General features: G+C 33.4%; 1 pseudogene; it reads left to right on the forward strand.

Annotated features, from left to right (window-relative positions):
- Positions 1-6,646: 6,646 nt before the first annotated feature.
- Positions 6,647-11,399, forward strand: LOC136067778 (F-box/LRR-repeat protein 3-like; annotated as a pseudogene).
- Positions 11,400-14,730: the final 3,331 nt, after the last annotated feature.

The raw sequence follows: 14,730 nt of genomic DNA on the forward strand, positions 1-14,730 counted from the left end.
GTTGTCCATATGTGTTCTTCGCATATTCTTGGCTATTTATCCAGTGTTAAAGCCAAGAATTTGTATTTTTTTGGGGGGAGGGGGGACATAAAATAAGATTAATAATTTTTTACTAACCATATTATATGCATATATCTATACTGTGTAAAATAGTTGAATGAGATTATTAAAGATTGCTAAAAGACATATAGGAAAAAAAAATTGTCAAAAGTTTTATAACTTACATCTCATGATGTTTCTAACATATACATCTAAAAGTTCAAATCTTCCAATTTTTTGTTATAATTATCTAATTTGTCAAAAATAACAAACAATTATTGAATAAGTACAAAACCATATAATAATAACCATTACCTATTCACCAAAAAAAAACACTCACTTACACATATAATCGTTTATTATATTTATATATTATTAATTTAATAACAAATGACAAGTTGTAGAAAAGTCATACATGAAAGTATTGAGATTCTAAAAAGTATTGCGTTATTGCAAATAGTAATGCTTTGCTTTTGAAGACAAACCGTACGCTTATAAGACATGGACCAAATTGTAATCTCAAATTTGTCAAAAGAATCTTGCCTGGACTTCAAGTCTAAGTTTAAACGCTGGCATAATAGCTAGGACATGAGACCGTAGGACAAAGTACTAAAGAAGATAAAATAAAAAATAAAACAACAAACCAGATCAAGAAATCACACAAACAGAGAGAGAGAGAGAAAAGAGAATCAAAGAAAGAAAAGAGTCGAAGACTCACCTGTGGTGGGTGACACTGGGGTTTATCTATCTGGTATCTATTCAGATGTAGATCTACTGGAGGTGTTTGACTGTGTGGTCAGTGATTTTTCTAAAATGAAAAAGAGATCTTCCCGCCATCAAATCCAAAAGTGCAAAGCCCAAAGGTTATTCAATAAAAATAGAGCAAGAATTAGAATCTTACTTTTTATTTTTTAAGTAGGTATAATATTTTCGCAATAAAGTTAAGTGGTAAATTATTATTAGTTCTCATTTTGATCTATTACTATCATTATTTTTTTTACCTACATGATATTAAGGTTTTGTTGTAAACTTATTGTAAAAATATTGTACTTTTAGCCTTTTTTTTAATATAAAAATCATATCCGACAATTGGGGGAGGGGGGAGTTCTAGTATATTCTTATAAAAAATTTAAATTGGTAGGGATAATTATCATATTAATATATATTAATTAATTTTTTTTGAAAAATTTTAGGGGGCCATTGTATTTATCACATGTTCATGTATAGCACTAGATTTAATCTTAAATTAATATCTAAAATATGAAAAACATGTTAATTTCATAATTCTCTCAAATCCTTAAATATAGGATATCACCATTCACACAAATTCACTAGAATTTGTTTTTCAATTCAAATATGATGATGAATAAATGGAATTAGAGTTTATTGTATGCACACACATTTAAATTCAAACAAGTAGCATGCCAATTTAAATTAAAGCAATAAACATGTAGTTGATATGTTGATTGATTGGATGATATGACATGAACGTTGGCCGCTATTGTCTAGAAGACCGGTTTCACTGGACAAGGTGGGTGACTAACACTTTTCCATCTTGTAACATAGCCTTCGAGTTTAGATCAATGGTTGGTAAATAAAATACTTATTCATGTAATTTTCAATCTCTAGATTGTAACTAGAAAACAAAGTCATGTACTTTATTTTATATTATATCTAGGACCAAAACTGTGTAATTTCCTATGATCAATGTACATTCATTCTCATATCCACAAAATGATGAATTTTTCAATTATAGTTTTTTTTTCAATAATTAAATAAGTGGCAACTTTATTGTAAAACTTTTAATCTAAAGATAAAATATAGTCAGTCGAATTACCATTTTGAAAGACTCCAACGTAAACCTACCTATTCACATGGGTTTGGTCCAAACCAATCAATTCAAAATGGGCTGCAGTGTGGTCTCTCATAGGGTTTTTCCTCAACTTTGTCATCAGCTAGACATCCTTGGTCGACGTTGTTCGAGGGGATGTTCTCCATCAACGTACATTGGAGGACATGGGGGTTACTTCCTGGGGTGGGCCCTTGGTCCCTTTACCAGGTCTAGGCCCTTTCTCCCAAGGGATACGGGTTAAGCCTAGTCCCTCGGATCACTTATTCCTCCAGTGGCCTAGTGCTCCGCGGCCTGTGGAATACAACTAGAGGACCACTCCCCCTACACCAACTAATATGTGTTAAGAGTAGTGCATTAAAGGCAACGTAACACTCAGTGCCTTACAAGCAAAAATGATGATTGTAAACAAGTTTAAGATAGGTAGGTACAAATTAATCAACCTACTCGTGATCACATTTTGCAAAGATGTTTAGGGCTTCTATAATTTCTCGTCTCTCCTATAGTAGAATAGAAGGATTATTGAATGCTAGAAATATAAAAACATCGCTAAATATTATATTGCTAAGAGTTAACAAATGTATGCACCTTAAAGTAGTGGTATAAGCTATAAAGTTGGTTTAAAACTTATTATTAAAAAAAAAAAAAAAAATTCAAACAAACAAACAAAAACAAAAATTTATTAAGGAGATATAGTGGTCTTCAATTTTAAAGTTGTTTATCAATTGAAAAAGATGAAATATCAAATAGTGATATAGGATGATGAGGAAAACTTATGAGATAATTATCCAGCTTAAGAGAATCTTCTCAATTATTTTGCTAAAGTCAAATTTGATTATCTAAGATAGGTTTTTTTTTTTTTTTTTTTAATCAATTTATACATTGTGCATTCATAAATATAAAAATAATAGAATGGTTTGGGTTTTGTTAGACATGCTCAATTGCTCATCATAATGCTGAAAATCTTATCATTGGAGAAAATATCATGTAAAGTCGCTTAGTCCTTTGTGAGAAAGAAATCTCCTTCCTCTTCAGTGTGTACCTGTGGCTTATAACAAACATTGGCCTTTGCCACACACTTCTTCTCGATGAATCGGTCAAGCACGAGAACCACCGCAATCGAGAAGCCTAATAGCTGCCCTCAATCCACTCCACTCTCTTTCTGCCCAGGAGAGACCCATCACGCCACTCAATTTGATGGGTTTTTGTTGTTGTTCGGATTTGGATTGTAGCATTGATTTTGTTTGATGGTGGTTTAGGTTGGATGGATTTAGATTGTACACCACTATGAATACGTTAGATAACTCCTTGCTGGATTTTGGGATTATCATTGTTGGGTTGATTGTTTATTATTATTATTATTATTATTATTATTATTATTATTGGTATTTAGGATAAATATAAATAGAAAACAAACCTCAAATATATATTTAGGGGATGAAACTGCAAAAACACTTAAGGCTCTATTTGTTTTGAAGTAAAATATTTTTCAGATGTAAAATATTTTTAGGTGTTCGATATGACAAGTAAAATTTTTCAAATAAACCACCAAAATTGATGACATAGCATAGAAGCCGTTGGTACCATAGGTCTGGTCACTGGACTATTGCAATTAGTAGCCAAAACGATAGCTCTGGCAACTAGACCACTGGAATTGGCTATCAAAGTTGTGGCTTTAGTGACCTGATTGTCGACAATCATTGTCAAAGTGGTATTTTTGGTGACCGGATTGCCATCACGAGTCAACAAAATGACATTTTTAATTACCAGACCTTTGGCATTGGTTGTAGTGCAGCATCTCTGGCCACTAGATTACGGACACTGGTCGTGGGAGCAGTGTCTTTGGCCATCATACTAGTGACCTAGCGACCAAATAGGGGAGGGGAAGCCGCTATGTATTTTTGGAAAATGTTTTACTAAATTTTCAAAGATAAAATATTTTACAACTTTTTATAAAATATATTTTACAAGTTTGATTATATTTTACGTGCAAATAAACGCTTGAAAATTAAGAAAATATTTTCTAAATAATATTTTACTTTAAGCAAACTGAGAATTATAAGGAATAGTTTCTCAAAACTCAAAACTAAAAACTAAAAACAAGTTCATTACTTTACATAACTTAGCGTAAATTGGTGGGTGAAAATGATACAGATACTGATAGATTTAATTATAAATTCAGAATTCTAAGCATGTCAACATTTCAGTTATATTCAAGTCATTAATCAAATACATACCTCCCCTAGAAACTCAAACAAAGTAAGTAATTTTATCCATCAATCCACATTTCAATGACTTTTTCTTTATAATAATCTCCCGCACACCACAAGTCCCAAACAAGTGGATGAGTGGGCATCATCCTCACATGTGCGATTGGGGATGACACCGAATAGCCCTGCGCCGAATTACGTGTTGCTCTGTGACTTGGTGACCCATCAATTCACGATTAGGTTGCACAATGCAATCACTCGCAAAGTGAACGACACTGGGACCAACAAGCTCGAGAGCAATTACGAACACTCTCCTTAAATTTCAAAGAAGCAAAGCACTTGTCCAATGATCATTGGCTACCAACATTGCACGCTCTCCATGGTCGCGTGAAGCATGATCCGTGAGTTTCTGGTACCTCAAAACTCTAATTTTGCATTTAGCTCTTAAAAAAACCGTACCATGTGCACTTCAACCTGTCCTTCCTCAAATATTCCTGCCCTGAATGAAATCACATTGCTCGGTTGTTCGTGGTCCCCACTCTGCTTCTCTTGTCGATAGCCAGGGATGGAGCATAGTGCCTTCAATGCCGAAAATACCCCCAAAGGCTTAAACATGTCTTCGATGTGGTCAAGTACCTTATCAAGGGGTTATTAAAAAAAAAAAAAAAAAAAAGTACCTTATCAAGGGATGCGATTAAGAGGAATTGCTATTCTCTGTATAATTTCATCAAAAAAAAAAAAAAAAAAAAAGTACCTTATCAAGGGATGCGATTAAGAGGAATTGCTATTCTCTGTATAATTTCATCCAAGGTTGGAAAAAGAAAAATCCTTTTTTTCCCATAAATTTCTCTTCATTTCAAATTGTTTGTCGGGTAACTTTGTAAAAGAACATTATTTATTGTTTTGTGAGTCAAGTATAAATATACAAATTTTCAAAATTATTCTCATTAATTTAAATTATAAATAAATGAAAAATTCTTAGGTATTTTCGGAGGGGTTTGACTTATCCCAAGTACTTTTTTAATTGAGTAAGTCTTTTTATTTTAAATATACAATGACAAGTGATAATAGATTTTAATTTTCACATTTTGTTTAGTTAGTGGGTAACGTAACTGTCTCTCATTAAAATAAAAGGAAATTTTAGTTTAAAAAGTACTGAAGATATGCTAAACCCTTCTTGGAGTATAGTAAAATGGTGATCTCTTGTCTCACATTCACGGTGAAGCCTATCATAAATAAATTTAATAAGTAGACCCCATAACGAATATTAGAGGAAGGAACACTCTTCTCTGTACTCTAGAAGTACCTAAGAATTATTTTAAATAAAAAATGATATTGACTTTTAAATAATGTAAAGGGTAAGATAAGAATTTTATTTATTAATTTTCGAAAGAGAATTTCATTTTGAGACATCCCAAAATAAAATAGAGAACTTCATCACAGTTTTAAGCCAAAAGATCAAGATGCCTAATACAGTGGAGCTAGCAGAGGCATTGGCAGCTAATCGTGCAGTGTATTTAGCTAAAGAGTTGAGTATTTTTTAGGTTGCCTTTAAGGGAGGATTTCTTTGGGTTATTCAAGCCATTAATAATCGGGAAGCTTATTAAGTGATGTTTGGTCACACTATAAAAGAAATTCGTTGCATTCGATCCATTCAACAGAATTGCAGCTTCCAGCATTTTAAAAGGGAAGGTAAAAATTGGCTCATGCCCTTGCTATATGAGCAGTTTTATCTACTGACATTGATGTATGGGTAGAATAACTAGTTAATGATTTTAATGATGTATTCCAATTTGATATAGTTAAATAAAATTACTAACCTTTTTCTATAAAAAAATGCAAAGATTATTATGCATAAAAAACTATTTTTTTTAGAAGAATATTTTAAAACTAGTTAAAACATAACTTCTCTAAAAAAAAAAGAAAAAAAAGTTAGAACATAGTTTCAAAGCTTCTTTAATATTTCTTCCGTCCCACTTTTTTTGTCCTATTTGAAAAATCAAACTTTTAAAGCGAATATCATTTATTGTCTTGTCTACCTTTTAAAAATGTATAAGTTTTCAAAACTAACCTTAAAAAAATTTATCAAAAAATTGAATTAGTAAATTAATAGGGGTATAATAGGAACATTAGTAAATTAATGACTTTTATTTTTAGAAACAGGACAATATTTTAGGACATTTCAAAATGGAATAGAGGACAAAAAAAATAAATGGATGGAGTAACAAATTTCTATTAGTTGCCAACTTTAGAGGGGAGAAAAAAAAACTTCTTTAATTGCCCCCAAGATAAATTCTTGATAGATAAATAACAACAAACAAAACATGGTCATATTATTTTCATTAATAACGGATTTCAAAAATTCTATATTGGGTTGTGCAAAAAAAAAAAAAAAAATATATCTATATTTTTTTTTTTGAGATTAAAAAAAAATCTATATTGGGAATACACTTCCCATTACTCAAAATAACATAAAAAGGAAATACTCACTAAACACGGAAAACAAAAATCAAAAGCAATGGTCAACTCAAACACAAGTGACAAGTAACAACAAAACTCTCTTTTAGTTTAGACGCACCAAGGCCAATCCCGTAATTTCACACTCCCCATCTTCCTCATTCCTTCCTTCCTTTAAACCGTACTCCCCCAGCTCAACCACATCGTTGTTTACAGTTAACAGTTTCCTCAGAAAACATAGAATCTTTGAAAACTGCCAACCGTTCTCTCCTCGTATGGTTTATATTTCTTCCCAAGCGAAATCTATAGTTCCGACCAGACCAAACCAAACCAAACCAAACCCATATCCTAAAATTCTAACTGTAACTGTAGGAACTGCAAAATCCAAAGAGTGATGAAAAAGCAGAAGAGCATTATTCTTAAAATGGACGAACCATTACCAATCTCAAACCCCTTTGACCTTTTAACTGAAGAGATAATCTTGGCTATTCTCGACTCTCTAAACGACGACGCGTTTGCCAAGAAGTCGTTTTCCTTAGTCTGCAAGTCGTTTTACTTCATCGAGTCTCGCCACCGCAAGACTCTCAGGCCTTTGAGCACCGACCTCGTACTAAGAACACTGAAGCGGTACCGTTTCGTGTCTGAGCTCGACCTCTCTCTCTGTCCTCGAGTTGACGACGCCGCGTTGACTCAGATAGCCTCGTCGAGAAGCTCTCTCCGCTCGATCAACCTGTCGAGGTCGAGGCTGTTCACGCACAACGGGTTGTCGAGTTTGGTGGCGAACTGTGCTGGGTTGGTGGAGATCGATTTGTCGAACCGGGCGGAGCTGACGGACACGGCGGCGGCGGCGATTGCGGAGGCGAAGAATCTCGAGAGGCTGAGTTTGGCGAGGTGTAAGATGATCACCGACATGGGGATTGGTTGTGTGGCGGTTGGGTGTAAAAAGTTGAGGTTCATTAACTTGAAATGGTGCCTTCGTGTCAGTGATTTGGGTGTCGGATTGATCGCTATGAAATGCAAGCAGATTCGGGCTATGGATCTTTCTTACGTACCGGTAAATCCTATTGTTTCCTTCTTCGTTTTTTGGTTTTTGTTTGGTGGCTGAGAAAGTTATGTTTTTTTTTTTTTTTGGTTGCTGTTGTTAGTGTTGATTGGTTTGTTTGATTCAATTCATCTTAGAGTGTTTACTTCTTTGCTTTATTGAGTTGGTTTGGACATGTTTTTTTTTTTGGTCTGCGTTTGAGGAATTATATGTCTGTGTTTATTGGTCAGTTTGGCAAATATGATGTCATTATATTTGAAAAGAAAAAAGATTGTCTTGTTGTGGACTAACAAAAATGGATATTTGCTAGTTTGAAAGGTGGATGGTGTGTATTCAGAGTGATATATGAGATTGAGATTTAAATCCTGATTAAGATTGAAACCATGTTCACCTTTGGATTTGTAGGACTGTAATATTTAATTTGAACCATGAAATGAATCCATTTCAAACAGAGAGGATATTAGTCTGTTGATTTTCGGGTGTGCTGGTGTTGTTGCTATTCGATCGATTGAATTTTTGTATCTCAGTGGGATTTTATGAGGTTTACTTTCCTCTGTGAGATTGGTCCTTCATAATCAGAGTGGAAATATGGGTTTCTTTGAAAGTGGTCTTAGAAGATTAATGTAATCTAGTGTACGGAAGATTGGATTACGATGAGATTAACTTGTTTCTGTGGATGATTATTCTAAATAAAATGATAGGTTTACCTAAAGTTATTAATTTCTTTCTTTGGTGAATCTTAGATAGTGGGTGTTTCTTTTGCATTGGTGGCATCAATGATAGTTGACCAATCATTAGTCAAAAAGTTGCGGGTTACAAAAAGCCAGCATCTTAGCATATTAAGCCAATCTCAAGTGCTTAAATATTTTGTATTTATTAGTTTATTTTATGGTTGATTAGGCTATCTTACTTGTCCAGCTATGTTTTTGTTGATCTAGATTGAATTTTTCGGTGCCACATGGAAGTAGAAGCTGTTGCTGCAGATCATGAACATAATGAGTGATTCAGTCATGAGACAAGATTTATTGCTCAATGCATAATTTATCTTGTTTCATAAATTCAAAGTCTCTTTTAATTCAAATGCATGCACTCATTAAGCAGTATACAATTGATATTCTTTAAATACATGTCAGGCAGTTATTTAAAAAGAAAAAAGAAAAACGAAATTTATACCCTTATGCACTGCAGATCACTGAGAAATGTCTTCCACCAATCCTGGAACTGGAGCATCTAGAAGATTTGGTTCTTGAGGGATGCCCAGGTATTGATGATGCTGGCCTTGCAACCCTTAAACACAGTTCCAAGTCGCTAAAGGTACATTTTATTTTTATTTTTTCATAATCGTAATACTTATTTTTAGCTCTTTGAAGATTTATAGATTTTTTTGGCATGCCTGTCTTTTTTTGTACAACTTTTATGGTAAATGCCCATAATATACACATTTAATAGGTTCAACTGTCAGGATCCAGTCCATAATAGGAGCTACATAACATCTCTTAACTGCTGTGTCAAACTTATTGGTTTAGCTTTGCTTCAATTCAATGTTATTGGCATTGACCTTTATCCAATTTTTCATTTTTCACAGACACTTAATATGTCAAATTGTCAGAATGTCAGTCATGTGGGTTTGTCTTCTCTGACATATGGTGCTGAGTACCTGCAACATCTTTTTCTAGCATACAGTCTTTCTGTAAGTCCGTAAAATATTTATGGTAATTTCCTTACCAAAAGTTTGATATATATTCCTTCTAATAATTCTTTAAATCTTTAATTGATTCAGGTGACTTCTGATCTAGCAAAATGTCTGCATAATATTTCCGGGTTGCAGTCTATTAAATTAGATGGTTGTTCAGTTACAACTTCTGGGATGAAAGCCATTGGAAATTGGCTTGCGTCACTTAAGGAGCTGGGCTTAAGTAAATGCTTGGGAGTAACTGATGAATGCCTATCCTTCCTTGTGCAAACACACAAAGAACTGAGGAAGTTAGACATAACATGCTGTCGCAAGATAACATATGCCTCTATAGATAGCATAACAAATTCATGCACCTCCCTCACTTCTCTAAGGATGGAGTCCTGTAGTTTGGTTTCAAAGGATGCTTTTGTGCTGATTGGACAGCGTTGCCGATTCTTGGAGGAATTGGATGTCACAGATAATGAAATTGACAATGAAGGTTTCACCATGGGCCTTAGCTGTCCTTTTTATAAATTATACTGTCAGCAGATGATTAAAGCTTCTTTTTTGCAGGTTTGAAGTCCATCTCAAGATGTTCCAAACTTCTCACCTTAAAGCTTGGAATTTGCTCGAACATAACCGATGATGGACTTACCCATGTTGCAAATGGCTGTTCCAAGCTCAAAGAGCTAGATTTGTACAGGTTTGCAACTTTTAAACTCTTTAGTCTTTACAGATTCCTTTCAAATTATAGAGCTTAGAATAAACCATAAATGGGGTACCCTAAGCTTTCTTGGTCCCCTTCATTGATGCTTCAGAACATGGTGTTATTTCATTCAGGTATTTGAAAGTCCATTTCATAGATTTGTTTTCATCATAATGCTAGATCGAGCTATGCATAAGTTAAACATTATTCTTAACAAGGTAATCTTTGTTTCTTCCTCTTCTAGATCCTCTGGAATAACTGACGAGGGCATAACAGCAATTGCTCATGGCTGTCCTGCACTGGAGATGATTAACATTGCTTACAACGATAAAATTACAGATACTTCATTAATATTCTTGTCAAAATGCATGCTGTTAAAAGCAATTGAGATTCGAGGATGTCATTCTGTGTCGTCAGTGGGTCTATCAGCCATTGTTATGGAATGTAGGCAACTTATGGTGTTGGACATAAAGAAGTGCACCAACATTAATGATAATGGAATGATTCCAGTTGCTCAATTTTCCAAAAACCTTAAACAGGTACAATCCGTTTCCTTTCTCTAGTTGTCAGGGACATTGGACTGCGTTTGCAAACTAATAGTAGGGGCTCATTTTTTTTTTTTTTTTTACTGCAGATAAACTTGTCATATTGTTCAGTTACAGATGTTGGGCTCTTAGCTCTCGCCAGCATAAAGCGACTGCAGTGCATGACTATCTTGCACTTGTCAGGGTTGACTCCTAATGGTCTGGCTGCTGCCCTGTTAGCCTGTCGAGGACTAACAAAAGTGAAGCTCCACACATCCTTTAAACCATTACTTCCTCAATCTCTCTTTGAATATATGGAAGCCCGAGGCTGTGTGCTTCACTGGAGGGACAAAGCATTCCAGGTACTTATTTTCTTTGCCTTCTAGGCACATCAACTACATATTGCCTAGTGAATTTCAGTTGTCAAGAAATAAGATTCCCCTGATGCTTGGAATCCATGTCTATTTTCAAACGGATTCCCATATATTAAAACACTATTGGTGAAATGCATGCCATCCTGGAGAAAGCAAACTGTTGTATGCTGAGTCAGATAAAACTCATTGTTTGACTGTCATGTAGAAATAGAAAGATTAATGTAGACTTGGGTTATAAACTTAGTAATTGAAATAGCTGTTATATCATGGTACTCAAATTCGACTTGTATTGTTGACAGGTGGAAATGGATCCAAAAAGATGGGAGATTGCATTATGGAAGAAGTCATGAAGCTGCATAATTTGGGAAGAAAGATAGATTCCTTTATTGGTGTGTGCACCTGCGCGAAGTGCTTGCAGTGTGAACTGTAGAATGTTTAATGTAATGTAATGGATGTTGCACAGATGCACTGCTGAAATTTTCCAGTCAAGTTTAAATCAACCAAATTTGACCTTTCTGTTGTCTTTTTTTATGTTGTCATTGAAAAGGTGTCGGTTGATTTGAATCAACCAAATTAAACAGTTGCAACTGGCCCTAGTTCCCAATGGTCTAGTGATGGCAAAATGTCCCCACCATGTCCTAATCTGATCAGCAGTGTTCCACCTTGTGTGGGTTTTCTGTCTCAAAGAGGACGGAATAATGACAGGTTATGCTGATCTCACTCTGCTTGACTCCATATACATAATTTATTTCTATGAATTTGACTCAAGTTTAAAAAACTAATTTATTTTACCATTTAAATTGTTGGTGCTACTATTTATGGCCTTGTTGCACTGTATTATTTATAGATTTTATTGTACTATTTTAGCTAATTTTTATTTTTATCTATATTATTTTTAACAAAAAAATTTCAGTTTCAGCGAAATAAATATATCCCAAACAGACCTATATGTATCTATTTATCTTATTATTGATGATTGAGAGGTTGAGCCTTAGTTTGATGACAAGTGTTTTTATCAAAAGGGATAGGTCACAGATTTAAGCATGGAAATCAGCCACTTATAAAAAAAATAAAAAAAAAATAATAATAAAAATCAGTTCTAATCTCTTACGTATTGATCTGAGTGTCACTCCATTAAAAATGATAAAAAAAAAAAAAATGTCTCCAACCTCATCTTGACTAGACCTTTCTGCCCTAGAATGGGGCAGTCACAATCCGCATTCATTGCCATGACTACAGGAGTCCAGCCCATATTTTTAGCTTTTTGGGTAAACCCAAAACAAGCCAAGCCGAGTCAAGTTGGGCAAGAGCTCTGACCATAAAAGGAAAAGTTATGTAATTAGCTCCTTTGGGGCTTTCATGATAACAACTATGAAGAAAGGTTCAGGCTTGGGCCATTAGCTCAGCTCAGTTTAGGTGTGAAAAACTGAAATGGCTTGATATGAGCTGAGTCAAATGGTCACTCCTCCTCATCTCCCAAAAGCAGATAAGATTAAATTAATTAAGTTTGAAATCCCAGGCACTGTAAGGAAACTGGAACAAATGCAAAAGAAAAACTGGGAAATTTTTATTCAACATCCATATCATTGGCTGCATATCCCATTCGAGATTTTTGACTTTGATTGCCTACAAATTATTATTATTTTTTTTGGGTCAACGTGACTCATGGACATCACAGCTCGGTGTAAAGAAATTTTCACTCCAGACCTTTTAGGACTCTTTGGGCTATTGCAAAAGTTATTAATGTGGCATTCATGCATGAATCTTGACCCCTTTTTTTCTGGGTGTAATCATGTCTATATCTAAAATCAAAATTCCACAAAGATTCGATATCTTATTACATTATCCAATTTCGTGCAACCAAATGCCACTTCATGTTCTTTGTATTTTCCCCTTTTATTGTAGAAAAGCAAGCACCTTCATTCTAAACGTGAGTGAATAGTACTTCCAAGAATCCAAGGTGATTAAGCTCATAAGGCTTGCAAAAAAATGATTCACACAACTATGATGATTTTAGTCAAGTCACACTCATGGGGCTTTTGAAATGGCCAACCAAGCTGCTAAGGCATCATTTTGAAAAAGGGTGGGTCTTCACCAACAAACAATCGAAAACATATAAAATAATTGAGTAATTGAAACTTCTTGCTACAGTTTTACTTATTTCTTTCCTTTTGTTAAAAGATGAAAACTATAATTGAGTAGAAACAAATATGAAAGGGGCTGCTCCACATTGAAGGCTCACAAAGTCACAGGACCACCTTTAAAAAAAATTGTGACCATCATAAATTTATTTAGGCCCAACAAAATAAAACTTTGGTTTCCTTAACAATATATTAGACGCTTTCAAAAAAAAAAAAAAAAAGGCTCAAGCAAAATTTTATTGAATTAAAAGTTAAAAAAGATATACATTGTAATATTAATAATGAGATTATTATATAACGATTTTACAATATGAAAACTTATATATGAAAATTGTAACACTTTATGTATTTGCGTGTTTTTTTTTTTTTGTCAATACATGAAATTCTATTTTTATTATATTTTGTATAATTGAAATTTCTTATTAATATTAATAATCACCTTGAAATTTTTTTTTTTCTTGGAGGTGCTACAGAATATGATTACAATGCGATATCAAAGAGACGAAGATGAGTTGTAATGCTGATAAAAGCAAATCAACCCTTGCCAAACTCAAAGAAAGAAAGAAAGATAAAGGATGAGTGAAAAAAAAGAAACTGAGAAAATGAGAATCATAGTCCAAAAGTTTTGAGAGTCTGAAAATGTGAAACAAATAAAAGCCAAACCTAAATGAGAAAAACGCTTAGGTATAATGCTTCTCTTCTGGATTTTCCAGAATTTGAATGCTCAAAAGGTAACCAACTTTTTATTTTAAATTTATTGTTGCAAATTATTAGAGAAAAGCCTCAAGAAATCACTTTGGACTTTTTGCTGGGGATGGAGAACTCATAAAGGACATACTAAGCTCTGTTTTTTTTATTTTTATTTTTTTTAATTGGATATATACGAATAGCTTTTTCACAATGAGGATTCATACGCCAGTTCTGGCTAACACAAAGAATGGCACTTTTCACACTATGAGTCTGATAGGTCTTCTAGAAACACTATACTTGCCTAATACACATGCTGATGCCAGGTTCACATCAAAATATTAAAAGCTGAAAAAGATAGACATAAACTTAAAAATATCAAAATATTATGAAAAAGGCCAGCGCATTCAGACTCAAATGAAGTATTAACTACTTATAAAAAAAGAAAAAAGAAAAAAGAAATATTAACTAAATCTAAGCCAAAAATCCCACTTTTTTCTATTTTGACTAATTCATTATTCACACGTCTTCACAAGTGTCCTACTCTATCTCTATTTCATTTAAGATTAAATTACACTTTTGACTATGGTTGTTTTCACTTGGTCCTTTATATTTTAAATTTTTTACTTTACTTTTATATTTTAAACTTTTTATTTTACCCTTTTCATGTTTGATTTTGTTACTTATATGAAGCTCTCTTTTAGAGGCTTAAATTTTGGCCCTTATCTTCACATTTTACAAGCACTTGTATTTGTGGAGTGACTATCACGTTAATGATATGCGATGGTATCATCCAAAGTAATTAATCTAACTATTATAATATATTTTTCTACTCACAACAATTTTTTTTTTTTTTTTTTTTTTTACATTTCACAACATTTTAGAATTAGTATTATATGAAATAGTTAAACTTAAATCACACTTAACAGCGAATGGTAAGACCAATATGAAAATGGCATTAAATATAAAAGGTTAAATAAATTATAAAATGTAAATGAATAAAATGAAATTAACTCCAAACTATGC

The sequence above is a fragment of the Quercus suber genome, unplaced genomic scaffold, assembly GCF_002906115.3.
Source record: "Quercus suber isolate HL8 unplaced genomic scaffold, Cork oak 2.0 scaffold_85, whole genome shotgun sequence".
In the NCBI taxonomy this organism is placed as follows: Eukaryota; Viridiplantae; Streptophyta; class Magnoliopsida; order Fagales; family Fagaceae; genus Quercus; species Quercus suber.